Source organism: Protopterus annectens, chromosome 4.part1 (assembly GCF_019279795.1).
Source record: "Protopterus annectens isolate FY-2018-M chromosome 4.part1, PAN1.0, whole genome shotgun sequence".
Classification (NCBI taxonomy): domain Eukaryota; kingdom Metazoa; phylum Chordata; order Ceratodontiformes; family Protopteridae; genus Protopterus; species Protopterus annectens.
This window is the reverse complement of record NC_056734.1, coordinates 928,368,795-928,394,940: the sequence shown is the minus strand read 5'-3', so window position 1 is coordinate 928,394,940 and position 26,146 is coordinate 928,368,795. Positions and strand designations below refer to the sequence as shown.

Below are 26,146 nucleotides of genomic sequence, written 5' to 3'. Positions count from 1 at the left end.
AATAACATATCCAAAAAACTTTTATAGTTCTATAGAACAATTTTTTAGATACATGGACATAATGCAAGCAATTCAAGGAAAAAAATAACAAAAAGATGGTGCAGGTTTACAGTATAAGGAAAAACTAGGAGGGCAACATGAGTGTTTGCAGTGCATTATTAAACTATCAAACATATTTGAGTCCCTCAACAGAAGCCATAGACTTCAAACTTGTATTACATTTCAAAAAAAAAAAAAAAGGAGAGAGATTTATCCTAAACGCACAATGTGACCAGCATAGGGAAGACAAAAGGAACTATTATTTTACTGAGAGGGTAGTGACTGAGTGATACAGTCTACTTAAATTATTTGAATTAACTGCAACACAATTAATGTATGCAAGCAACTAATATAAAGTATTTTTAAGAGGAATATGAAAAGTAAGTTGAAAGGCATTCTTGCTTTGCCAGTAGCTACCGAAATTATAATACTGGGTTTTGCTATAATATTCTATGTTCCTGTGATCCTTCTGGACTAAATTTGTAAACTAACCATTTGTGTTTAGCATGTGGGTTGTAATAAATGGAACCACAATTTTGATCTGAATTAAAAAAGAATAACAAGAACCAGTTAAATTACGTGAAACACAGTAAAGCACAATAAATAAAATGTTCAAATGGCAATTCTGAGTAAAAACAGAATTACTAAAGTCAGGTTCTGAATGATAAAGGATAAGTGTGTGTTTAACAGTGAGCTGCTGAAAAAATAATGAAGCTTTCCTAGCTGTAGACAGTGCTTTGTAACCACACCCACTTAATCTCATCTTTCTCTCTTTATACCTGAGTGAGTTTTGATAGCAGTCATTTTATAGTGGCTGTTTGTTTAACAGGATGTTCCCAAATGCTTTTCTACTTAATACAATAGGATGACTCCCTGTTTTAATTTTTTTAACCATGTTTCAAATGGTTTATTTTGATCCAAGGACTATGGGATTGTTTTTCTTAGGCTGGTAAGTTTGAAAGAGTGTTTTTGTAAGCTATGTAACTGTTTTAATGTACTTTTAGTGATCTAATTCAAGTAAGAGGATTTAGAAGTCTGCCCTTTTTAAAATGGGAGTAGATTTAGAATGTTTTTTTCTCTGTTTTCTTCATAAAATAGATATGTATTTTATGTAGCATAATGGTAATAAGGTGAATGTTTGAAGAGCAGATAGCTTTAACAGGCTTACAATACCTGAGTTTAATATTTAGCACACAGACTAGAAATGCCTAGTTTAATATTTAACCCATTCTTCAGAGATGCACTAACCTCAAACTGTAAACTGACCCATTATTTTTCTCTCTCCTAGTTGACAGGGAACTTGTTTTCTAGTATGTGGCATCTTGTTATGGATTCTTTTTTCTTTTTTGTCAGCACGGTTGCTTCCATCTATTACTAGCCACAAACTAGGTGTTAAGATTTTAAGAAATATTTTGTTTAATAGATTTCTAGAAGAAGCTTTTGCTTAGTATGAGTATTTTGTAACTGGGGCCCAAATTTATGATGTAACATAACACTGTAGTTTTATCTCACAATAACACATTTGTTTTTGTGCATTTTCACATTAGGCAATCTATTCTCCTATGTTAATGATGTGCTAATAAACAGTACAACAAAATAACTTTTTTTTTTTTTTGCTTTTGGGGAAGTGCACAGTAACCTGTATGTCATTTAACAGTGTGTGTGGGTTTGGGGGGGAATTGTTAATTGGAAATGCACTTTTCTCAAAATTTCAAACAGTCTGCCCACTGCTAGAGAAGTAGGTTGTGATGGTTTCACACAGATAGCTGAACGCAGTGGTGCATTCTAGAATAACTGAATGCAGTGGTGCATTCTAGAATAACTATTTGCACTGTTGCTTTCTCTCCTGCCTTGCTCAAAACTTTTTCTTACACCTGCCAAAACAGCCTTTTATGTTGATTGTGCATTTATTTCCGTTTCTGTAAACCATTAAGTGCTAGAAATTCATTTGTCTGGATGGGATAGGGCAAAAGAAACTTCAGGAACTGGATTTTTAAACCAATTAAATGTCACTGGTGCTTTATTTAATGGAAAAATACCAAGTAACAGAGACAGCTGAAAAAGGAAGAAAAAATGTAGTCTATAACCTTTAGAGGATTACATCTAGTTTTATAAAATTCGTTAGTACAGATGTGACCAGGTTTATTCTTATGATAATTAGTAAAACAGGATTCTGGGAAGCAAGACTTGTGAATGTGAAAACTCACCATGCAGTCTGAGCAGCCTGTAATATTATCATGGAAGTAATACAGGACCAGAGAATTGCTAAACTCTTGACTCTTACAACTTGCACAGGTGTGGTGGCTTTATAAGTATCTGTTGTAAAGCACAGAATGGCTGTGTGTAGCTTAATACGTGCTGCAAGGACAGTTATTTACTTCTTGCCTTTGTATCCCAGTAAAAGGCTGATTATGTAATGCAGGAAGAGCAGCTATTCATTCTCCATTTTGACTCTCTCGTTAATATTTCAAACCTGTTTTTTTGCTTCCTGGGAAAATGCTATTCCCCCCACCTTTCCTGCCTTATTTATCTTTTGCTTCGACTGCACATAGGGGTGTGAAGAGTGTACAGGGAAGGGACAGATTGTAGATCACTGACTGCTCTGCTCTCAGACATAAAGATACATTAAAAAGGGATAATCTATGTTTTAGAATCTGCCTGAACTGAGATTAAAGGAGCCTTTGAAGCCAATTGTTTGTTCCCTCTTTTTCCTGCACTTCGCTTCCTTGCCTTCAAGGTCCTAGAGGAGCCAGATCTATTGGCAGGCAGTGGCATGAGGCAGAAAACTAGTTGCAGATGGGCATACCAGTCTAGTGCAACACTTACTGTGATCTGGAAGATGGCAGATTAAACCTATTGGCATGTCTTTGGGCAGTGGAATAAACTTGACCCCTTACTCAAATCAGGAGGCTCATATATACAGATGCAGGGAGAACATACGGACACCACACAACTTTTAAAAAGTCTATTAGAAACTGTATGTATGATGGTGGGGACATTGATCACACACAGTAGTCGATATATAATGCAAACATTTGCTGAAATGCAGCATTACTCAACCTTTCTTTTGCTGTTATAATTTGTGGATATACATACCTGTACAGAATATGTATATGTAGTTCATCTTTATATTGGGTGTATCTGCATTTGTCCCATGTAAAATTCATTCCATCCTTGCCCATGGGCCACTAAGGGGGAAAAAGTTAAAAAGCACTCTTTTCTTGAATTTCTACAATTTGCTAACCTACATGCTTCATAAAGTAGTAGTCACTACTAATTTACTTGTTTGTAACCCTCAATGTCCTTCTGGGGGCAGACCTCCTGATCAGAGCTCGCTTTCTTCCAAAGCTAAATCTTCTCCATAGTGCAACAGTTGTTAATTACAATGCCCATGGCTGGACTACTACGTCTTGGCTCCATTCACTTAGAATGGACGAACAGAGAAGCAGTGGTAATTTTGAGAGGCCTCTGTACTGGTATCACTTACTGTTCCGGAGTGCCTCTTATGAATGATTTTCCTACATTCTATGAAAAAAGCATCCAGAAGTATAAACTCTTTGCTGAGATAATGGGCTTTTTTGGGAGATGCTGCTTTTGTTTGCATCCGTTCCTTCTCAAGCTAATATCCCATTTTCCCTCCCTCAGTAAGCCACAGCGTCACTTCTACTGCCCTGCAAGGTTTAATTAGTCACCTATGCATTACAGTAGAGGACAGAACTGTTGGCAAGTGTTCCCCTCCCTAATTTCTCCTCTTATTCATGTCATCTGAATAGCACTTCACAGTAAATGATACTACAAAATGCTTTTATCAGTCCTTAATAAGCAGGAATCTGTGTTCTGCTTTGTTTGTTCAAATTCATATTGGCTACTCACAGCTGTTGATATGTCTGCAAACAAATGCTCCTATCATCCACCAAATAATAGTCTTATTTCAGACCGATCAGAATCACATTTATTGGCCAAGTATGTGCACGTACAAGGAATTTGACTCTGGTTTCAGTGACTCTCCAAGTATGAATTACATAAACAACATACATGCATACAACTATTAAGAACAAGACAAAAAAAATGTAAATGCACATGTACATTCAAGCTACAAAGTGTAACTCGGTGCAAGAAGTACTGAAATAAACTCTGAAAGAAACAAGTATTAACAATATGTAAACAATACTTATTAAACATAAAGTGGGGGGATAATATTGTAGTGTCTCCTAAAGTCCACTGTCCTCTCCACAGTTTTAAGTTCATTATATAACAATGCAATTGTCAATCTTGTCACCTCTCAGACAGGCTACTGATTGTTACCTTCTACTTATTCTTACTGTTGCTTTAGTATATGCAGTTAGTGAAATTTCCGTTGTACATTTTTCTGATTTTATTTGATGTATTTCTGTGTAAGCACAGTACAATGCATACTATCACTGCCCCTGGCAATGTGCACACTTCTGTCCAAGTTAGTGTCAGCAGCACTTTCCAGTCTGCACTGCTACATCCTTTTCTATTCACTCCTACTCAATAATTTTGACAGTTCCTTGAAAAATAAAAATAAATAAATAAATGATTGTCATAAGCTTTGTGTTTTATACCAGTTATTTTTAAGCAATCTGCAGATGACTTGCCAACAGTTTTGGTGGATCTTGTTGCAATTCTGTTAACTTTTTTTCCTCCATGAATATTATGATTATTTCAATGTACTCATAATTTTCCACTCAGAGCTGTGCTCATTTTCAGATTTTGGTTAGTTACTATTTGTAAGTCAGACAAAGTAGTCAATTCAGTTGTCAAATTGCACATTGTAACCATACACACATGTAGCAGTAAAAACACACTGCTGGCAAACGCATAGGCATCGGGTAGATGTCTGTGTGCCTGTGTTCCACACTTCTCTCTTCTTTTCTGTTACGACAATTACTGCATGTGAGTGCACACGCACACTGTCTTGTGCCACCCAAAATTAGCCATTCTGCATCTCTGTACAGTCACAATTGCAATGTCCATGGTCTAAACCAAACACCTACAGTCATGCCAACACTATCCTGGTGCACCACTAACCATGCAAATTATTAGCAGTACACCCACAACATTGACAGCACCCACACATAGCACATGCTGTGTATAACATTGATACACTAACTTGTAAGTAAATACACAAATGCGCATTCTGCAGCATACACTGCATTCTCACAGCCCTTTCCCACATACACCACCACGATCACGGTATTGTAAAGGTGAAAAGATATGCCATCTAGAGAGTGAAGTACTATTTGTTTGATCTGGGCATTATATACAGCATACCAGCCCAACATGACATTATCAAACACATGATAACTTACCTTCATTATTTCCTACATTACCAGTAAAACTAGGTGCAACACAGGGATCAGTATTGGGCCCACTTCTTTTTAACATATTTACAAACCAGCTCCACTCCACTACTAACCTAGCCAAAATTATACAATAGGCAGATGACTCCACTCTAATATGTTCAGCCCACTGCCTGCCCGAACGTCAAGAGAAAACACACCTCTCTTTCAATGCTATAGAATCATTGCTTGCCAGCTCGCAACTAATTCTGAAACCAAATAAAACAAAGCTAATGATATTCTTAAGCAATAAATCCACTTCCCAAAACACACCCTTTCAAATCTTCTCTTCAAATAAAACCAAGATTGAACCAGTCTCGGACCAAACACCTTGACGTTACAACTGATAACAACCTAAAATTCTATAAACACCTGGCAACTGTCATTAAAAAAGTTCATTAAACCAGGTTTTCTCTTTAGACCCGAACCATATCTCACTGACTTAAGGTCATAGGTAGGTACTAGGCTTTTGGCCCTAGGGCATATATAAGCCTAGCCAAAAAGGTACCCTGGCTTTCACCACCGAAGAAAATTATAAGTTCTTAGAAAGCTTTTTAAAGTGGTGAAAAATCAAACTTTGTACCTTATGGATGAGAAGTAAGCACCTTAAACACTGAGCCACTTTGTCTTTCTAAATAAACAGCCTTTGCAGGTCTTGAACCCAGGACCCTATACACTACAGTCACAGCAGTTAACCACTGAGCAATCACAGCTGTAATTCACCAGGTAATCCATTGCCAGGCCTCATGTACTATCTCCCCTACTATATGCCTCTGCCATCTTCATTAACCTAAAAAAAACAGAGCAAACAACACTTGAAATGTGCTATAATAAAATTGCTTGATTTTCTAGCCACTCCCCACATAAAGCTCATCACTGCAATGCTTTACAATAACTTAACTGGCTAGAACTACCCAATCTCCTTAAATGTACACATCTTACAACAGCTCACAGAATAGCATACCAACCTGAAAAATGTCCAGCTGTTCAAATCCAACACAAGACAACTCTGATCCTCGGATAAACATCTGCAAATATAAGTCCAACAACTTCCATGGTGACTCTCTACTCCAGTAGTATCTCCAAGTTATGGAACATGACCCCCTATTTTAAAATAACCACCACCAATCCCCAAACATTTAAAAATCTACTCTGGTCCCAGCTATCCAAAACATGGCGCTGCTCATGTCTTAATCCCAGCTGAATAATGCTATTCATAATCTCCACACACCTGTTTCCATAACTTAATACTTTTCTTCTATAGCCTCCACCTCCTATGTCTTCTCTCTTTTTAGAATTTATCCACACTAACATAAACTTATAAATACACACCCGGTAATTGCACTTTTTCTTTAAACTATCTGCATATAATTTCTACCTTTATTCCATCCTTGACTACTTCACGAGCTTAAGTGCTAGCATATGTTGATACTGTTCAATAAAATACCTACAGATAACCAAGGCACATTTTGATAAATGTGCATCTTTGGGATTACTCTCCCAATATGTACCTTGCAGGACTCTTCCTTTGCATCTTCAGTTTAGGAAATGTGTGAAACTACATATGTGTTCACATGTTTTTCTATATTTTTACTGTAATGTTTCTAGTTTGTAACTGTGTATAACCAATCTTGCTTTATAATGTAATTTGGGGCTTTTCCTTCCAGGCCTCTACTGAAAAAGGGCTAACCACCCAATCATACTGTCCTGGTAAACAAACAAACATAAATTAAAATAAACAAAAAAATAAATAAATAAATGTCTAGTCTAACAAAACACTTTTCTCCATTACATCTGTTATCTGCCCAATATACCCACAGGGAGTCAAGACATGCACACACTGTGGCAGGTAACCATGAGCCTTTGCTCACCTCTCCACAAAAACAATGCTTCAACTGCTAAAGGGGACCACAGTTGTCAAGCCTGCTGCACTGACCTCAGAAGCTCTTCCACCTAATAGGTGTCATTCAATCTCTGCTCCATCACTGTCTGTTCCACCATCCAAAGTAAAAACACATAGACACACATACATATACTTTGTACTGGTGAACCATGGAAATTCCTCTTGTATCTCAAAAACACAATGATGTAACAGCTATGGGGGACTACAGCCACTGAGGATTTCAGCTTGAGCATCCAACAGTTGTTGCTGCAGCAAGCCCATTGCACTGATGCCAGAAGCTTTCACAAGTCATGTGCCAGTTTTGCTCTTCTCCATCAATCTCCATTTTAATATGCTCATTGTACTGGTAAAGTATGGTGCTTTGCCTAATTTTGCACAAAGCAATGGTGCAACAGCTCTGGGGGAACCGCAGTTGCTAAGGATATCTGCTCAGGCCACCCATATGTTGCTGTAACAAGTCCAATGTACTGACACCTGAAGATTACCCAACAGGGCAGGTGTTAGCCCAGCTCCTCTCAACTATTCAGTGTTGCATCACCCACAACAAATGCACATACAGACACAGACAGACACACACACACACACACACCACTCACAGCCTACATGTCTAGTTGCTGCATGAGCAGCACCCATGTTCATCACCATGGCAGTCTTTAACGCACATTTTTCTCACCAAAATACCCCCAATTCGCTGTCACAAGCTTAATGGACAAAGCTCATAAACTTATAGTAAAACACACCAAGGATATCCAACCATCAAACTAAATTACAACTACAGTAAAAGCCAGGTGCATCTAGCAGAAGCTTATTGGGTTTTGAATGCTATGAGCAAAGAAAGATAGTTTAGCAAAAAAAAAAGTCACGGATGTGTTTTAAAACTGTCTTGCAAGCTTTACCACATGTGGTTAACAAAACCTACTCCATCTCTACTGACTCGCGCTAAAATCTGTTTGCAAGGAACTGAAGCAAGTATATCAAATGACATTATGTATCACTTTTGATACAGTCCAATACCACCTCTATCCCCTCTGTGGTATATGTACTACATACAAACTACATGATTACATTACTTTTGAGACAACCAGACAGCATATAATAGCAGATAAGTACTTTTCTCCTTTTTTGGATTCCTGTAGACCTGCTTTCACTGTACACTGAGAAACACTCCTGACTTCTGGGATGGACCTAAATCATTCTCCTCCTGTTGTCTGGGAGGAGGCAGGAAGTTCCCATTACAGCTTCATACTCATGGTCTTAAACACCCTACCCATTTCCTCCCAACACCAGAGTCAGACTGACATAAGGGTGTTATGGCTGATGACACATGTCTATGTGTACTTCTGGACTCTTGCCATGGGATGCATACCCAGGTATCACCACTTCCCACAGAATCTTCAAAAATGAAGTTCCTAGGCAGTTGGATATTGAAAATATAAATATTTCACCTTCTGATTGTACTGATGTGTGGCACAGGAAGTGACACCATCAACAGCAGTGCCCACGTAACAGTACCACTGTATACATGCAAATATACAACATGATAGTGCAACTAGTTTTATATTCTTCAATATCACACCATTTGTGAGTCTATGCAGAAAGCTCCATTACAGGTGTTCTTGTAGATGGATTCTGGAAAATAGCCTTGTTCAATTTCCATTCATGAGTATGTCCTGGTCCTGCTCACCTTCTCTACCCTAAGAGTTTGCTCTGAAGATGCTTGCAGAGTGAGAATATGCTGAAAAGCCATATCCTAGACTACCATAATTAATCTACACAAAGGGTAGTGTCTTGATCACCTTGTTTACGTATCACACCACTAAGATATTTGACAGTTAAGTTATAACAGTACTTGGGTCCATAGACTGAATTAAGGGCACTAAAAAAGCAGTATTTTTAACCAAGATAAACAAGAAAATTGTCTGTTAAGACCTTATGATTAGATGAATAGACATTAAGGTTCTAGTGCCGATCACACAGCTCATTTAAATAATGCAGCATCGTCATTTACAATACTACATTCCCTTTTTGCAAATTACTAAGGAAGAGAAAGTGATGTGCAGAAATGGCACATATCAGCTACTACTGCAAATTGCACTTCACATAAAGTGTATTTCATCTTTGCCTATTGTCAGAAATTGCATCAGTGAAGCCTCCTTAGTGTCCCAGTTCAGGGATAAAGTAAAAGAAGAAAGTCATGCGCTGTGTGAATGCCACTATGCTTTGTTTTTAATAGAACATGCCTGGATGATGATGCAAGAAAGGGTAGTTTGCTTTCATCATAACGGCAAGTATCCTCATAATATGATGACAAAGCCTAGTTGGAATGTACACAAGCAACATATCATAAAGGAAAAGGGTATCGCAAAAGAAAAAGGGTGCAACAGTTTGTATTAAACTGCAGAGTCTCCAACATTTACTTCATGATGACAGCAGAGCAGAAAGACAAAGATACAGTGCCTTAAGAGCTGCATGTGCATAAACTGTGAACCATGATGAGGAATAGTGACCAAAACTTGAAGGTAGCACAGTAGCAGTGACCTTTTTGATTTGAGCAAGACATCTCGACTCCTCAGTGAATGAATGTGATTGCCTGTTTACAAAAATAGTGGTGAAAACGGTATGAAATTCAGGGGATCCCTGTCGGAGGCCATGGTCTAGAACATGTACATATTTGTCACAACAGTAGCATTACCTAAAGTGTGAAAAAGCTCCCACAGGAGCCCAGTGTTTAACCTGAATATATATGGTCAATACTTGTCTGGTATTGGTGCCCTGAAATAGTTCGATATAACAAGGGTCAGTAAACCAACCTAAGCACAGCCTTAACACTGCTGGGTTCAGTGTAAGTGCATAGGAAGATGTGGGACCATAGATCTTTGTTTATTAACATCCTGTAATTTGTGTCAGGGTAACCCCTCAGTAGCATGTTCTATCACCTGACTGGCATACTTGATATGTTTTCCTCATTCCACAGTGCATAGGTAAGTACTAGGTTAGCTGCCCCATGTGGGCCATTTTAAGCCTAGCCAATTTCCTTTCAAAGGTGAGAATCAAATCCTCTACCTTGTCTGATACCAACTCCCAACCCCAAAATAAACTGTGATAAGTCACACCTATGAGTTCCTCATACAGGAATGTCATTATGGGTACTTAAAACTTGTGCACATCATACAGCGTCATCTCTATACAACTAACAGCAAATATAATCGTCAATCTTCAAAATGCTTCCTTCCCATATCATCTGACCACCTAGCAGCAACCTTCTGTCTTCAAAACAGTTTGCAATACACACAATTATGCACACTGATTGAAAAACAAATAACCTCCTTAGATTCAAAGGTGTGTATTGACCACTGGGACCTTTTTAAGCCTAGCTATGCATCCCAAATTGATGACAAGTTCTGCCTCTCTTTGTAGGTGTAAGCAGGGGCTTGGGAGAACATTTACAAGGGGCCCTGGAAGTTGAACCCTTTACAGGTTACTTGTATTCATTGTTGTAATCCAAACATACTAAATAAATGCCAGACCCATGTCTACTAAAAATGCCATAATAAATAAACCATATTTCTCCACCATACATCAATCTGGTGACATCCATCCCAACCAAGGTCCTAACCAAACCAAAGAATACACCTTTAAAAGTTTAATAAAAGTCATGCTAATCTTAACATATGCAACAAAATCGCAGGTTTCCGTGCCTGCATGATTCAACACAACCTGGATATCCTAGCCACAACACAGACCTGGCTGAAATACTACCCCCCGGTTAGAATATTGGGCTCAATAAAACACATGAAAAAGCAGGTGAAATAGCTATATTCTTCCCAAATATGCTCACAGTAACTCCCTATACAGGCACAGTCTCATAATTTGGGAAAGCAGAAATTCTAATCTCATTCCTAAAATTTAACGGAACCAAGAACATATGTATCGCTGTGCTATAAATGACCCCAGGACAGAACATCCAGTACTTGAACACATGCTAGCCTAGATAGTGGATTTAATCACAAATGAAATTCTCCTCCTGAGTGATGTAAATATTGACTGGTAGTCTATCTGCAAATTCAGCAATCAACAGCATGAACCTCTTTAGATTCACTTAATTTACTAATATTCCCACAATATATGGCAAAAGTAATTCGCAGTAATCTATCCTGGACTGGATTCTGGTTACCAAACCATTTAATTTTACCTCCTCAGGTAACTCCCTGATGCACTAAGTGGCCACCTGCCAGCTTATACCCACAGGAATATTACATAACTAACAAAGGAATATGAGCTCAAAAAATAGGAACCCCCCCCTCCCACCTCTCCTACATTCAACTTATAATAATACATACAAATTTACACAAACCATTAGCCTGCCTATCTGTTAACCCCTTTAATCAACATATATTTCCCTTCCTTAAAATAACACTCCAATCAGAAAACAAACTTCTCACCATACATAAACCAAATAAATTCCCTGGACAAAGCCTGTACTCAGTCAACAGCAAAAAATTGAACTAACACCTATCCACCAGAACTATTTCTGACCTACCCACCTTTAAATGCTCCCTAAAAGAATACTTTACAAAATCATGGACCTCCTCCTGCAGCAACCCTGGCTGAATTTACTCACTATATTTCACTTGCCTCCTTTCAGCTGAAGTCATACCTTGCAGTCCTCTCCAACCGCCTACTCCCCCTCCCCCCACTACCTTACCATATCTACTTTCTCTCTGCAGAATTTCCTTCTGCCTCTTTCTCTTTCCTCCCTACTCACCTAAGCTACCAGAAGATATCCCACCCTGCATTTTCTCTCCATTGTTGCTTCCTTTTATAACCTTAATATGAACCTATGAATAACCTCTTGTGTATGGAGATCACGGTACAGTGGGGATCAGTGAATTTTCCCTCTTACACATTGTGGTGCAATTTTAGAGTTGGTATATATAATTTGTAGGATTAGAGGGGTGCATGGGGGCTTGCCCTCTTTTTTTTGCGTCTCTTTTCTTTTGAGTTTTCGTAAAGTCAAACATATGATCTAAAAACTCTATCTTATGACATAAACCCGTGTGTGGATATGTATGTACATGTATGTGTGTCTGTGTGCACATATAATTTTGTGTGTGTGTGTGTCTGATTATTGTGGCCCGTTTGTGTGGGGACATTGAAACGTCTCTAGAATGTAAAGAAGGCAACCTGGCAAATGACTCTGTCTCACTTGCTCCAAGTATAAATGACTATTTCTATTTCTAGTGTTTGAAAGATTAAGGCAGCCATTATTTAACAACTAGTTAATTTTTGAAATGGCTTTTTACCTAATCTTTTTTCTTTTTTTCTTTTCATTTTCTGAGTGCGCACAACATTTTTCATAATGTTTTCACTGTGTATCAGCTGTCTTTCAAATGTTGGTATTTCAGCAGTTTTCTCTGGTGGTTTTGTTTGCATTCTATATTGTTAAGCTGCAAACTGCTTGATTGTAGGTTTCATTACCTGGAAATGATTTTTAACAATGAATTAATTTAGTTTAGGGTCTGCTGGTGGATATTTTAAAATGTTTTTATTACATTTCGGACTTCATTTACTCTGAAGTCTTCTCAGTGATAAAGATGAAAGTGCTTGGTCACGTTTTTATTTTATTTAAGAAATAGTTAACTGGGATCTGAGTAAGTTGGTGTCTTTTTGACTATTTGCTTTTCTACCTTTTTTTGGTTTCTGGTAACAAGATGATAAACCCTGCAGCAGCTCACCCACCACTTGTAGGACAAAGAGTTTCTGTGTAGTTCCTTCAAGTATGATAAGAGCTCTGTAGGCCAGCCTGGGGTTCAGTTTTGTAATAAAACTGTCGAGCAAAAACCAAAGCATTTAAAGCACTTAGTCTGTGTGTTCAGGTACTATAATGAAGGAACAAATGGAGATAAAATAGTATCCTGCATAAAGGAAGGCATTAAATGTGTGAGGTCCGAGAACATGAACACCAAAGTAAGAAGAGGGTAACAGGTTTGTAAAACATCCACACTGTTAAGTACCTTTGCAAGTGTGGTAAACTCTGACAGGGATGGAATTGTAAGAAATTGGAGGCAGGAGAAGGTCTGTCATACTTGCAGGACAGGCTGGTGGATCTTGAGCTCCAAGATGCAAGGAATGAGCTGACTGAAGTCTTTAATCAGGAAGAATTCCACTAACTGGTACAGGGATTAAAGGGCTGAATTCTGGATGTGAACATAAATAAAGCCAGAATGGTTATGTATGACCAACGAAAGTACCACCTGTAATCTACCACTGCCTGGGTTACACTAGGGAGACTAAAAATACAAAGAAAATGGAGGAATTATGACTGTGGATTATGATGAGCTAGGAGATGGACAACAATGGTGTGAGCATGGAAGATGCAAAAAAGATGTACTATGGTTTTGAAAGGAATGAGACCATCAAGAAAGACAGAAAAGTGCCTACCAGGGGAGTAAAATGTTAAGGAGCCTAGTACAAGGAAACAAAATCGCAAATTGTAAGACAGCTGGCAGAAGGGATCAGAAATGAGAGGAAGGGTTTTTTGATCTATGTAATGGAAAGAAGGAAGTGAAGCAGAGATACGTTCAGGATGAGCATGGCCAGATGGAAGAGTGGCACAAGTTCTGAAAAGAATCCTTTACTGAAGAAATGATGGAGAATGGTGCCATGCTATGAAGGTGTCTGCTCTGCGTGGGGAGAGCAGTGAACCCATAAAGCCAGCAGGGTAGCAGACTTTGGCCAGGTCTTCAGAAGACTGGCCGAAAGTGCTTAAAGGATGGACAGAAAGTGAGGTTGCAACAGGAAAAATCTTCTCGGGAGAAGTTATTGGACTATATTATCTTGGCTGAAGTGCCAGGAAAATGCCAGAAACATTCTTCTAGATTACAATCCAAGCTTGCCATAGCTGCTCAAAGATAGGAATTAATAGATGATTGTATCACAGTTCTTCACATACATATGAGATCAGTAATGTCTGTCTTAGTGTTTTTTGGGTGTTTGATCCCTAAGCTTCACTGGAAGAAATGACTGGTGGTGCATTTCCTAGAGTTTACATTACAAATCTGTGGGCACTATTTCTATGATGAGCAGTGACTTTGATAAAGTAAAGGGGGGGGGTTACACGGGAGGTTAAAGGAGGGGTGGGCTTGCCATATGCAAAAAGCTTTTCTGTGTTTCATTTGATCACTAAGATTAGTGTCTGTGTGTTTCTACATCTATATAGGGTTAAGTTAAAAAATGTGAAGGCACTGGAGCACAGTGGAAGATTAGCTGCTGCCTATTTAGCTAGCTTTTATGAAAAAAGTGCAGTTCTGATTGCACTTATGACCTCTAAAACTATGCCCAATATTACCTGTGCATTATGATACTTGGTTCAAAGTCAACAGCATGGGCAACAGAAAATGTAATTTCTAAAGAAATGCAGAGCCTGTGTTTGAGTTGCAGCAGTTCTAAAAGCATCGAATAAGGGGTTCTGTGGTGCATGTCCTGTATGCTGAGGATATAGTAAGCACTGAAAATGGTGATGTGCACTTTAAAGGCATCCGTACCAGTCCTGAACTCCAGTGCTCTGTGGCTGTAACGATAGTCACTTTTATTAGTGAGGTGGCTGGAAGGTTTGTAGCTTCCACTGTCGCAAGCCTCCATTAGTGGGTATGTTCCTTTCTGTTAAATATTATTAAACAATATAATGATAAATATTTAGCCGTCTATCCCTCAACAAATTATGAATTATGTCTTTGTACACCAGTAGTCTTGATGCACTCAAATGTTAACACTCCCAGGTGTTGTCCTTGGTCCGCACCCCACACTGTCAATTAGCTGCACACACTTTTTTCACATCCTTTCTTGCTCTTTCACAAGTTTATGAGGCCCTTTGAAATTAAGTGTAGTGGTATCTCAGATCATGTTACAAGGTCCTACTTTTGCCCCACTTATCCTTGCATCACTGTTCAGCTACCACCTATCCCCTTCTCTCTCCTATACCATTCCTCATGCCACTAGTCCCATTTCCCTCTTGAAATTGCAGTGCATTCAAATCTTCTCCACTTTCTATCTAGTGTCGGCTTCCCAGCTCAGCCACTCCATGCCCTTCACCTTTTTGGTAACTCTGTATTGCGTAATCTTCCTCCTCTATGCCTGCCTGATCTAGGCAAATAAATCCAGGTAGTTTTTTCCAAGCCAAGTTCCAACAGAAGAACTACATTTTTGCATCTGGGATCCAATCATTATGCACCCCCAGAATCCAGCATGCTCCCATGCTTTTACAGTCACAACATGTAGCATGATTCCTGTAGATCTAAACCTTATACAACCAAGCATCCTGCACCCCTTCAAAACTGTTTCCCACTGCAGAGCTTGATTCTAGTAAAGCTCCTTTTTATGCAGCCCCTGCATGCTGCACACTAGCTGTCCATTCAAATTTAAGCAGCAAGATTCCAGTACAGGCAATTATGATCAGAAGATATCCTCTTTAGATGCTACTAGGTCACCCCTGATATTTTTCATAAGAAACATGCAGCTGAGATGCTAGATGTGTGCTTGAATTATATCAATAAGTCTAAAGGTTATCCACTCCTGTACCAGCTACCATAACATTTATATAGAGAGTCTGCACTGAATCTTCCACTGTAATATCTAATAAACTTGGATGTGTGTGTGTGTGTGGGGGGGGGGGGGAGCCACCCTGCACCTTCACCTTCACCTTCACCTTCACTCCCTTAGCTGTATATACAAGCATAACAGCTCGATGTCATAGTGTTAGGGTTGCCACCTTTTCAAATGCCCAAAGTGGGACATTTTCTGCAGAAATGTGAAATTTTGCAGTACAGCACATATCCACAGTCAATTTAAAGGACAGAACTTCACATTTTTTGCCAAAATAAAAACTTATTTGTGTAGTGTTTAAGTTGCTTACACTATTTCTTATAGCATTTAGGTGTTTCAAATACAAAATAACTGATTTATGCAACTACTAAAGAAAACTTAGGAAATATGTTTTGTCCTAAAATCTCGGGACATTTGCCATTTTATATTTTATTTTATTTTAAAATCTCAGGACATTTGCCATTATTTTATTTTTTTTTTATTTTATTTTCTTTTATTTCATTTTATTTTTTTACAGGACACAACTGCCCAAACAAGGACTGCCCCTTGCAAACAGGGACAGGTGGTAACCCTAGTGTTGATCTGACTACAAAACCATCCCTGGACTTGATATTCAGGGAGTTGTGAACAGACTTTCTTGAAACTTTGATCCTTAAAAGGCAGGGCCCCAATTTACGGCAGCATTGTTGCAAGGAAGTTATGGTGGCTACCAGCTCTTATTCTTGCTACAATACAAAGTATTATAGTTTGTACCCCCCCCCCCCCACAAGTGAAATCCAGCCAATGATAAAATGTCTGTTGGGGACATGTCCATCAAGCTTGTGTGTGTATGCAAAAAGGTCTACATAAACAAAAGCTAAATAAATCATAAGGGCATAAAATTAGCTTGATGTGCAAGATACAAACTGTAGACAAAAATGTCCATTGTATCCGATTTCCCATTTTGTGTCCCAGATGCCACCTTTGCACATGTATTATGCCTCATTTCCAGATGTCAGATTTCCTAATGCAGCAGTAACTATACATTCTGGAAACCGGAGCACCCAGAGGAAACCCATGCAAATGCAGGGAAGACATGCAGACTCTGTACAGTAGGCACCCCGGCCAAGTATCCAAACAGGAGAACCTCTTGCTGTGAGGTGACATTAACTGCTGCACCATTGAGCCACCCACTCTCTTTATACTTCTATAAAGGATATTATGCATGTTTAAACAGTACATGCTACTAATATTTTGATTGCTTTTAACTATGCAAAATGAATAGGTGTGTGTGGATCTAATTTAATTTATCGAATTATTTACAGTTCACTGAACTTCAAAACAGTGACACTTTTCTGGGCATTTATTTCAGTGAAAGAGTTAAGCTGTTAGTGTTACTACAGCAAGTACAAGGGTACAGTGTTCATGTGCGACTTCCTACACCACCATCGGTCATCTTCCCAAAAGGACACCACAGTCGTACTCTTGAGGCAAGAAATCTGGGCAAAGGAAAAAATGGGGAGACAAGGCCCAAAAATGGGGACAGATGTTAAATATTACTCCTATAAACTTAGATGGTTGCTAGGATAACGAGTTTTACATTTTATATATTTTATGAAGGATATAAAAAGTGTGAAACGTGGCTGGGTCTCCATTTATTATTTAATGGATCTGTGTAATTCTAGTTAGAGAGGTAATACTGTTGCCTGTCTCTCCAGTTCTTGAGTATTTTACTTTATAGCTGCCTGTACTGGCAGTTGGTACAGCTAGTTAAGGCTTGGAGCTTCTATAGTCCAGGAGGCGGAGTCCAATTTCTTTCCCCTTCATTTGCCCACTATGACTCTGGTCAGTTCTCTTAACCAAGATGTTTCCCTGGGTATCCCCTGCAATTCTACACTTGTTTGCGTCTGGTGGGCTTAACTGGTTAACAAATAATTTAAATTCTTCTCTAGATATGTTTTCTGAAATGAAAACCTGCATGAGTGTCTCAATTGTGGCAGTGTTTGAAATGCAGCAGTTGCTGTACAAAACACAATGTTTGTGAAAACATTTTTGTCTATCTACTAGCAGACACCTGCCAGTACAGGCAGCTTTTCTGTGTCCCCTCCATAAGTAGGGCATCTGGACTGTAAACATGGGTGGGAGTGGGGGTTACTGGTTTAGAAAAGAAAAATGTGCATTTGATGTTGACACTTCCAAGTATGTTCCTATCCAGTTTTGAAAAAAATCTGGCTAAATGAAATAGTTGCTGTAGTTTTGTCTAGACTTCCTTATTTTTCATCTAAATGGTTTGTGAACTCTTGACTATTATTGATATTTATGCGATTGTGTTAATTATGTGCAGAGTTATTTGTGCAGACTGCATCACTTTTAAAATCCATAGGTTTAAGTTTCACTAACACTGCTAAATTTCAATTTTTTTTTATCCAAATAATTTAAGTGCTCTACAGAGCTTTTACTCTGGTCAAGATGACTTTGTCATCACTGTATAGTTTTACAGCTTTAGGTTTTGTTTTTAGTTTTTCCCTGTAAAACTTTACTTCGCATTCCCTATACTTGTATTCACCTTGTGCGTCCAAATCTCTCTTGACTCTGTCATCTTTACCCAGGAATGAGGAACTTGAAGTTGCTTAAAGGATAGCTGTACCCACAGACTGAAAAAAAAAACGTATTTTATCATATCTCGATGCCTACATTTTAAAACCACTTTTGGACTCTCCATACCATTTTTATATTTTTAAACGTAATTCCAGCGTCTAGGTATCCTTCAGTGCAGTGTTTGGCTTTAAAATATTACATCATAGACTCTAAACTCGTGTTAATGCATTAACTTTACATGTGTTTTCACACACCCTGCTTTATTTTGGTCAGTCAGGTTTAACTATTTCTTGTCTTTCAGTTTCGGGGGATAATCCCACAGAACAATGTAAGTGACCAATTTTCATTCTTTTGTTATGCCTGCATTGTAGTCTTAAACTCGTCTCCTCTCCACCTAAATACCTCCCTTTTGTATCTATCAAAGTGGCAAAGGTAATTTGAGCTGTTTATTGTTGCAACTGATAGCTCACAGGAGGGGAGACGGTTCATGTACTATCCACCTATTTACAGTGGGACATTTATTTTTGCTGCACCATAGCCTCTTTCTGTCTTCATTTTTTTGGGGATTCCTGATTAAGCAAACTTCTTAAATTTTGCTTTCTTAGGAATCCAATCCCTGAAAAATGAAGTTGGAAGGTTTGCCAAACAATGGGTTACCAATTAGTAGGTAGTAAGGACTGAAATTTGTTTGTGCATTGTCTTCACATTAGAAAGATTGCTGGGCAAGTTGTTCTAAGGCACTTTGCTGTTTAAATTCAGTGTTGTATTTGCAAATCCCCTGTACATTTGTAGGTGCTAGGACACTGTTCATCCGTTCACAATGTGGGTTTCTGTAGCATCACAATCCCTGCACGTTGGGGTTTGCAGACAGATAATGGCCTCTTGTTGCTCACCCTCTTGACTTGCTTTAGGGAAACATGACAGACATAAAAATGGAAGTTATGCAGAATATCTAACCTTGGCCCTTAAAGTGGCTACCTACTCCTTTGGGCCTGTAGACAGCACTGCAAAATGCAAGAAGAGGGCTGCATCTCTCAAGTTTACTGTGCTATTCAAGACTCAGCAGTATTGATAAACAAACATGCACCACCACCGAATTACTGCACACTTGAGTGCATGCTATTTACCACTTAAAAATTCTAGCTGCTGTTCTAAATGAGCATTGCTGTTACTGCCCTTCCATTTGTTCCATGAATATTATTACAGCACCAGGAAAGACTAGCAGAGGGCATGCAAAATCTATGCAATGTAATAATTCACTTGGTATCCTTTCTTTTTATGCTGTTGTTGTTGCCTGTGACTTACTATTTCATTGTTTTGATCTGATAATTACAGCCAAGGACCGCTACGATTATCCAAAAATTCCAATAATGCCTAGTAATGATTTCCAATAATGCCTACACTACCTTATTGAAGAAATGTGCAAAAAGACTGTTGGCCATCTCTTTATTCAATTAAAACCTCCCTTGTCCCATGCTGGATACTGTGAGAAAGTGACATGTCTATTTTGTAGTTCAAATGTGTTCAGTATAAAGTCATGTACTCTATAGATCTACATGTGCAGGGGTAGGGAATGATTATCAAGCTGTATTAGTTCTGCATTGACCATAGATATGGCTTCTCAAAGCAGCATTTTAACTTCAGAGAACAAAACTTCATCTTGTGGTCCAAGACCATCCAGTTGTATCCTGGCTGTCATTCTCTTGTTTCATACCACATTAGCAAAAAATCCAGCAGGTGTCCTACCAAAACCATTAATCATGTCCTACAGCAGCTCTTGTTTGTTCGGGATATATTGGCACAATTTCTCTCATAACATAGCTGGGATATATTGGCACAATTTCTCTCATAACATAGCTCTTGCCTTTCTGTACAGGGCTGTTTATTTTACAAGTGCATAGAAAGCCACAGTTACTTTTACATCATTAGAACTGTATAATACCCATATTTCAAAATCTAGAAATGCTTAGTAGTCTCCTACTTCTACTCAACGGACTATGATACAGTAAAATGCAATGTCTGTCCTCAACAGAAACGTAGCCAATGTACACCTCAGCATGACCCCTCTATGCCCACCCGCCCTATATGCAAGCAGTTTGTTAAGCTCCACAGTAGAAGAATACAAAACCACAGAAATGAAAGCCAACAGTGTCTTTCTGCAGCTTTGCAACAAGCACACAGTTTTTCTCTGTCTCTTGCAATCAAGTGTCATGGCATTGCTTTCTAACCAGCAAAGGGACTGTGGTGGGTGTGTGGAGGGTCTGGCATTTTAAGCACCTACTGTGTTCCAAACAACAAAACAAACAAAAATGACACGCATTTTCATGAGAGGATCAAATAACTGCATGGTGGTAAGCAACTGTGCAAACTCCATTTCACTACTCATTGAAAGCACTTTGCTTTATTGCTCTAACTTCTAGCCATTGCTCATGTTATAGCTTGGTGATTAAACTGTCATTCTGTCTTAAACTAAACAAGGAACAAACATATGCATAATCCCAAGTGTTAACTATAAATCACCCAAACAGTACAAGCTCCTTAAAAGTTCAGCTTGAGCAACTGATTTTTATTCACTGATACCAGAGTGACATCTGTGTAATGTGTAGCAAAATCCCAGGAAAGAATTTATTACACAAGCAAGATAAAAATGTAATCTTTCAAGCTGTTCTCTGCTGAATAGCAACTGATTTTTATTCACTGATTGAGTGACATCTGTGTAATGTGTAGCAAAATCCCAGGAAAGAATTTATTACACAAGCAAGATAAAAATGTAATCTTTCAAGCTGTTCTTCTCTGCTGAATAGTGAAACAAAAATTAACAGTAAATAATATAACCACCACAAACTGTTAAAAATACAGGAATGGCAAGCCAAGCAAAGTCCAAACTGCTGGTTTAAATGAAATACAATACAATGAAGTGCTTTTCGTTTGCTTGCAAAGCAAAGTTCATCAGTTAACAACTAAACAGTACAAGTTAGAAATGTACCGAAATAGTACCAGATGATGGGTTGTACCAATCAAAACGAACAACATGAAATGTATAAATTTAAAGACATACTCCCTCATAAAAGCCACTACTAGCTACCAAAGTTTAAAAAAAACTAATACAATAAATAGAAAAACAAGAATTATTATAAATGGTTATTGTGAATCATAATATTTTATACTGAATGATATTTTTCCTCTTAAATGTCTTATAAAACTCAACAGCTCAAGTGTAAATGTATATAAATATTAATATGAATAACAAATGCATATTCAAAAGGTGGCTACTACTAAACTCAATTACAAATCTGTAAAAATAATTAAAATAAGTAATCTCATCTCTGCAAACTTTTCAATTTCAAAATACAACTAATAAAAGATGTTTCATTTAAGCCTGGATAATTATAGGCATTCAAATTAATTTGTCAAAACAGTTCTAATTCCTCTAAATGTAAAGGTCCTCCCCTGATGTCATAAGCTACCTGGTCTATGATCATGTATTTAAATTTATGTTCTTCATAAGTCAGAATGTGTTTTGCTAGTGCATTTTCAATTTTCCCTCTGGAAAATTGCATACTGGTGTTTGTAGACTCGATCACTGAGTCTACGCTCCGTTTTACTAATGTAAAACGTGGGGCAACATTGGCATCTAGCTAAATAAACCACATTTTTGGAGTTGCAATTAAACCTCTGTTTTAATTTATACTGGATATTGTTGTTAAACGCTGAATATTGTTAAACTATTCACAACATCAACATGTGATCCACATTTACTCATACCTGTAATTTTAGGAATAATTCTATGTTGCTGTTCCAACAAATTCTTTAGGCTTTTACCCCTTCTAAATATCACTTTTGGGAGTTCTCCCTATTTACCAAATAAGGTTGTGTTAATTCTAAATTAATTCCCAGTTCTTTGGGATAATCTTTGTGATAACTTGACTATCCACTGTACATGTAGTGATAAAACTCAAGTGAAAGTCTATTTTGCCTCCTATATTCTGTTCACTGAAGCTCTTAATGACCTCTTGGTTACTTAAGTGACACCTTGGGTCCTGCCTAATTGCTTGACACTTAAAATAGGGTTGTAGACCTTATCAAACCACTTGGATTTGACCTCTTCTATTAGACAATCTAGTAATGCTTCAGGGTAATCACGACTCAGACATATTTTTTAATAAGTGACATTCATCCACAAACTCATTATCCTGACTTACTATACGTGCAGCCCTCACCAATTGGCCTTTAACAACTGACCGTTTCTGATGGTGAGAGTGACAACTTGAGAAGTGCAGGAAGGCATTAGAATATGTGCTCTTCCTGTGGATCTTAACTTGAGAAGTGCAGGAAGGCATTAGAATATGTGCTCTTCCTGTGGATCTTGGCTACAAAAGCATTGTTGTACCCTATTCTTTGTTGGCCAAATATCTAAATAAGCAATCTCCTCAGTATTTAACATGGATGTAAATTGCAGAAACTGGGTTGACTGATTAAAATCTAGTAGATTACTAACAACAATGTCCCCTTTTAATAGAATAAAAATGTAATCTGGGTAACGTGTATAGTATACTAGGGAATTACTCAGATTTTCATTTTTAAAATGCATATTCTGTCTCCCAGTATGCCATAACTAAATTCGCTATGCTGGCTCCACATGCTTTTTGCAAATAAAACTAGTTACCAAACATAAAATAGTTGTTGGTCTATTACCAAAGCAATTTCTGCCCCTGATGCTCCATTTTTCTTTAACATGAGACCAATCCACTCAATGCCTACCATGTGTGGAATACAAGTGTGTAAAGATCTTTAACATCCACTGTTAAAAAAAAAAATTACATTCTTCATTATACTGTAGGCTATCAATTTTACTCAAAAAAAAAAGATTGAGTCTTTACACACTTGGTTTTCAGATGGTATTTCTTCAGTATGGAATCAACAAATTTTGCACATGGGTAGGTAGGTGAGCTACGACCATCCACTTAATGGCTCTCGTAGGTGGATCCACCAAGCTTTTGTGAATTTTGGGGATTCCAAAAATATATGGGAACCTAGGGTATAAAAACATATAGTTGTAGATGTTTTGCTTAATCCTACCTTCTATGAATAAATCATTAATGTAATTTTTAATTTGATAGGCTCTATTTACCTTTGTTCGAGATGAGATTACTTGTTTTAATTAATTTTACAGATTTGTAATTGAGTTTAGTAGTGGCCACCTTTTGAATATGTATTTGTTATTTGTATTAATATTTATATATTTACACTTAGCTGTTGAGTTTTATAAGACATTTAAGAGAAAAATAGCATTCAGTATAAAATGATTCACAATAACCATTTGTAATAATTCTTGGTTTTCTATTTCTTGTATTAGTTTTTTAACTTTGGTAGCTAGTAGTGGCTTTTATGAGGAAGTATGTCTTTAAATTTAAACATTTCATGTTTGTTTTGATTGGTACAAGCCATCATCTGGTACTATTTCGGTATACTTCTAACTTGTACTGTTTAGTTGTTATCTGATGAAGTTTGTTGCCGTTCCTGTGTTTATTCTTTCACTCATGGAATCCAGAAACTTCCATCCAGATACAGGGAAGATGGCTGCATGGAGAGAATCCCTCACCAATACCACCATGGAAATGAGCAAATTACTTTTAAATCTGCCTTTGAAGCTTTGTGTTGCAGAATATTTCTTAGGGTTACTCACTTTAAAGTTTAAATACAAAGCAAAGAGTGAGCATCTCATTTTTGGAGGGGGAACAATTTAAAATCAAATTCATTGCAAAATAGTTCAGCCACATCTCCAACCAGCTTTAACACCCACTGTTCATAGGTGTGTACTAGGCTAATGGCTCTGGGGCCTTTACAAGCCTAGCGCATAGGATTACCCTGGCATTGTGCCACCCAACTTTAGTTCCCAGTGCCGTTGAGTAAAGCCACTGGAGTGAATGTTTTTTCCCATCCACACATTAAGATTTTTCTTGAAGAGGGCCAATGAGTTGCTCTGCTTGACATGTGTGGGAAGTCTATTCCATAGCATGGGCTGTCTCTGGGTTATAAACCTGTTCCTCCAGCATTTTCTGTTGACTGTACCTCTCAAGACATCTGCAACAACTGTAAAGGCCACCAAAATACCTCACTAAAAGAATCACAGGCCTAAAGCAGATGCCCTATGCTGACCGTCTAAAAAAAACTCAACTTATACTCTGTCACATATCGTCTACTCAGAGGCAATCTCTTCTTAACACACACAGCCATGTCAAACCCAGAGCTGTTGGACAATCTACACTTAAAGAAATCCCAATCCCTCAGATGCATGCTCCAGGGATCTAAACCTTGCCATCACAATGAACAAAACATGCTGGAGGGATAGGTTCCTGACCCAGAGACTCCCCAGATTCTGGAATAGACTGCCCATACAGGTCAAGCAGAGTGCCTCCTTGGCCCTCTTCAAAAGGAACCTTGATTGGTTGGGAGATAGGAAATTCACCCCGGGGATCACGTCAGTCTCACTGCTAGACAGGGGTCCAGGGAAGTAAATACTGTGGAAAGACATAGACAAGGGATTGTTATGGCTAGGCTTGTATAGGCCTTGGGGCAGATAGCCCATTACCAACTTACGATTGTGGTAATGAAGTTGAGGTCTCTGGAGCATGTGGTGCGGAAGGATTGGAATTTCTGTAGTTGTAGCATTTCTAACAGAGCTGGGTCAGACATGGCTTTGTAAGTCAAGTAGAGATCACCTCTTTGTAGGCGATATGAGACGGAGAATATTTTTTTTTGTCTGTCCATATAGGACAAATGTTTAAGGCCTAGGATCCTCTTTGTGAGGTACTTTTGTGGCCTCTCCAGTTGTTTCAGGTGTCTAGTGAGGTTCATGCCAAATGGGGCATTGTATTCAATGACTGACCTAATGAGGGTAGAGTAGAGGGAGAGACTATGACCTCTTTCTTCTTGGATGCAAAACCTATAGTAATGAGATGTGCCACATAGGACTTTCTGACCACAATGGCAATGTGGTGGTTGAGAGGTTGCGGTCAACCTGTGCTCCCAGATCTCCTTAAGTGGACTACCATTGATGTGATAATTCATGGGGACCGGGTGTTTCCCAAAGTAGATGAGGACACATATATTTTTTTTTGGCATCGAGCTTAAGGCCATGGTTCTGACACCAGTTGTTAGTCTCAGTGAGGCCTTTCTGTAGGATGTCAACATCACTTGGGGATAATAGCTCCCACCTTACAATCCTTTATGAACTTTCTCAGCCAGAACTTTCTCAGCCAGAGTCCCTTTGTGTTGGCCTGGACTTCAGAGAAGTATGTACCAAACAGGAAGAGGACCCAGGACTGAACCCTGTGGGACTTCACTCATGACTGGTCAGCTGTCTGACTTGGAGTCGGCTACTTTCACACTGTGGGTTCTACTTATGAACCAATTTGCAACCCACCTAGTGATATAGGGATTGATGCTTAGCTTAGTGAGTTTTTCTAGGATTCCTGAGTGGGGAATGGTATCAAAGGCCTTGGCCAAATCAGGGTAGGCTGTATGAACCACCTGGCCTTCATCCACAGCTCTGGTGGGATGACTCAAAGTTGACCAAGTTAAGCAGGCATGATGCAGGCATGATCTACCCTTCACAAAACCAGACTGCGTGGGATCCAGAGTTTGGAGATTCCCTATATAC

General features: G+C 38.4%; 2 protein-coding genes across 9 annotated transcripts in view; one reads left to right on the top strand and one right to left on the bottom strand.

The window, feature by feature from the left end:
- LOC122801123 (guanine nucleotide exchange factor DBS-like) overlaps window positions 1-26,146 on the bottom strand; it is a 3,406,519-nt gene that overhangs the window by 1,280,948 nt on the left and 2,099,425 nt on the right. The gene's annotated exons all lie outside the window — the stretch shown is intronic.
- B3GNT5 (UDP-GlcNAc:betaGal beta-1,3-N-acetylglucosaminyltransferase 5) overlaps window positions 775-26,146 on the top strand; it is a 555,688-nt gene continuing 530,316 nt past the window's right edge. For all 5 annotated transcript variants that reach the window (XM_044070654.1, XM_044070658.1, XM_044070656.1 and 2 more), the window contains exon 1: window positions 775-988. The gene's annotated coding sequence lies outside the window, so the exon portion shown is untranslated. The remainder of the gene's footprint in view (window positions 989-26,146) is intronic.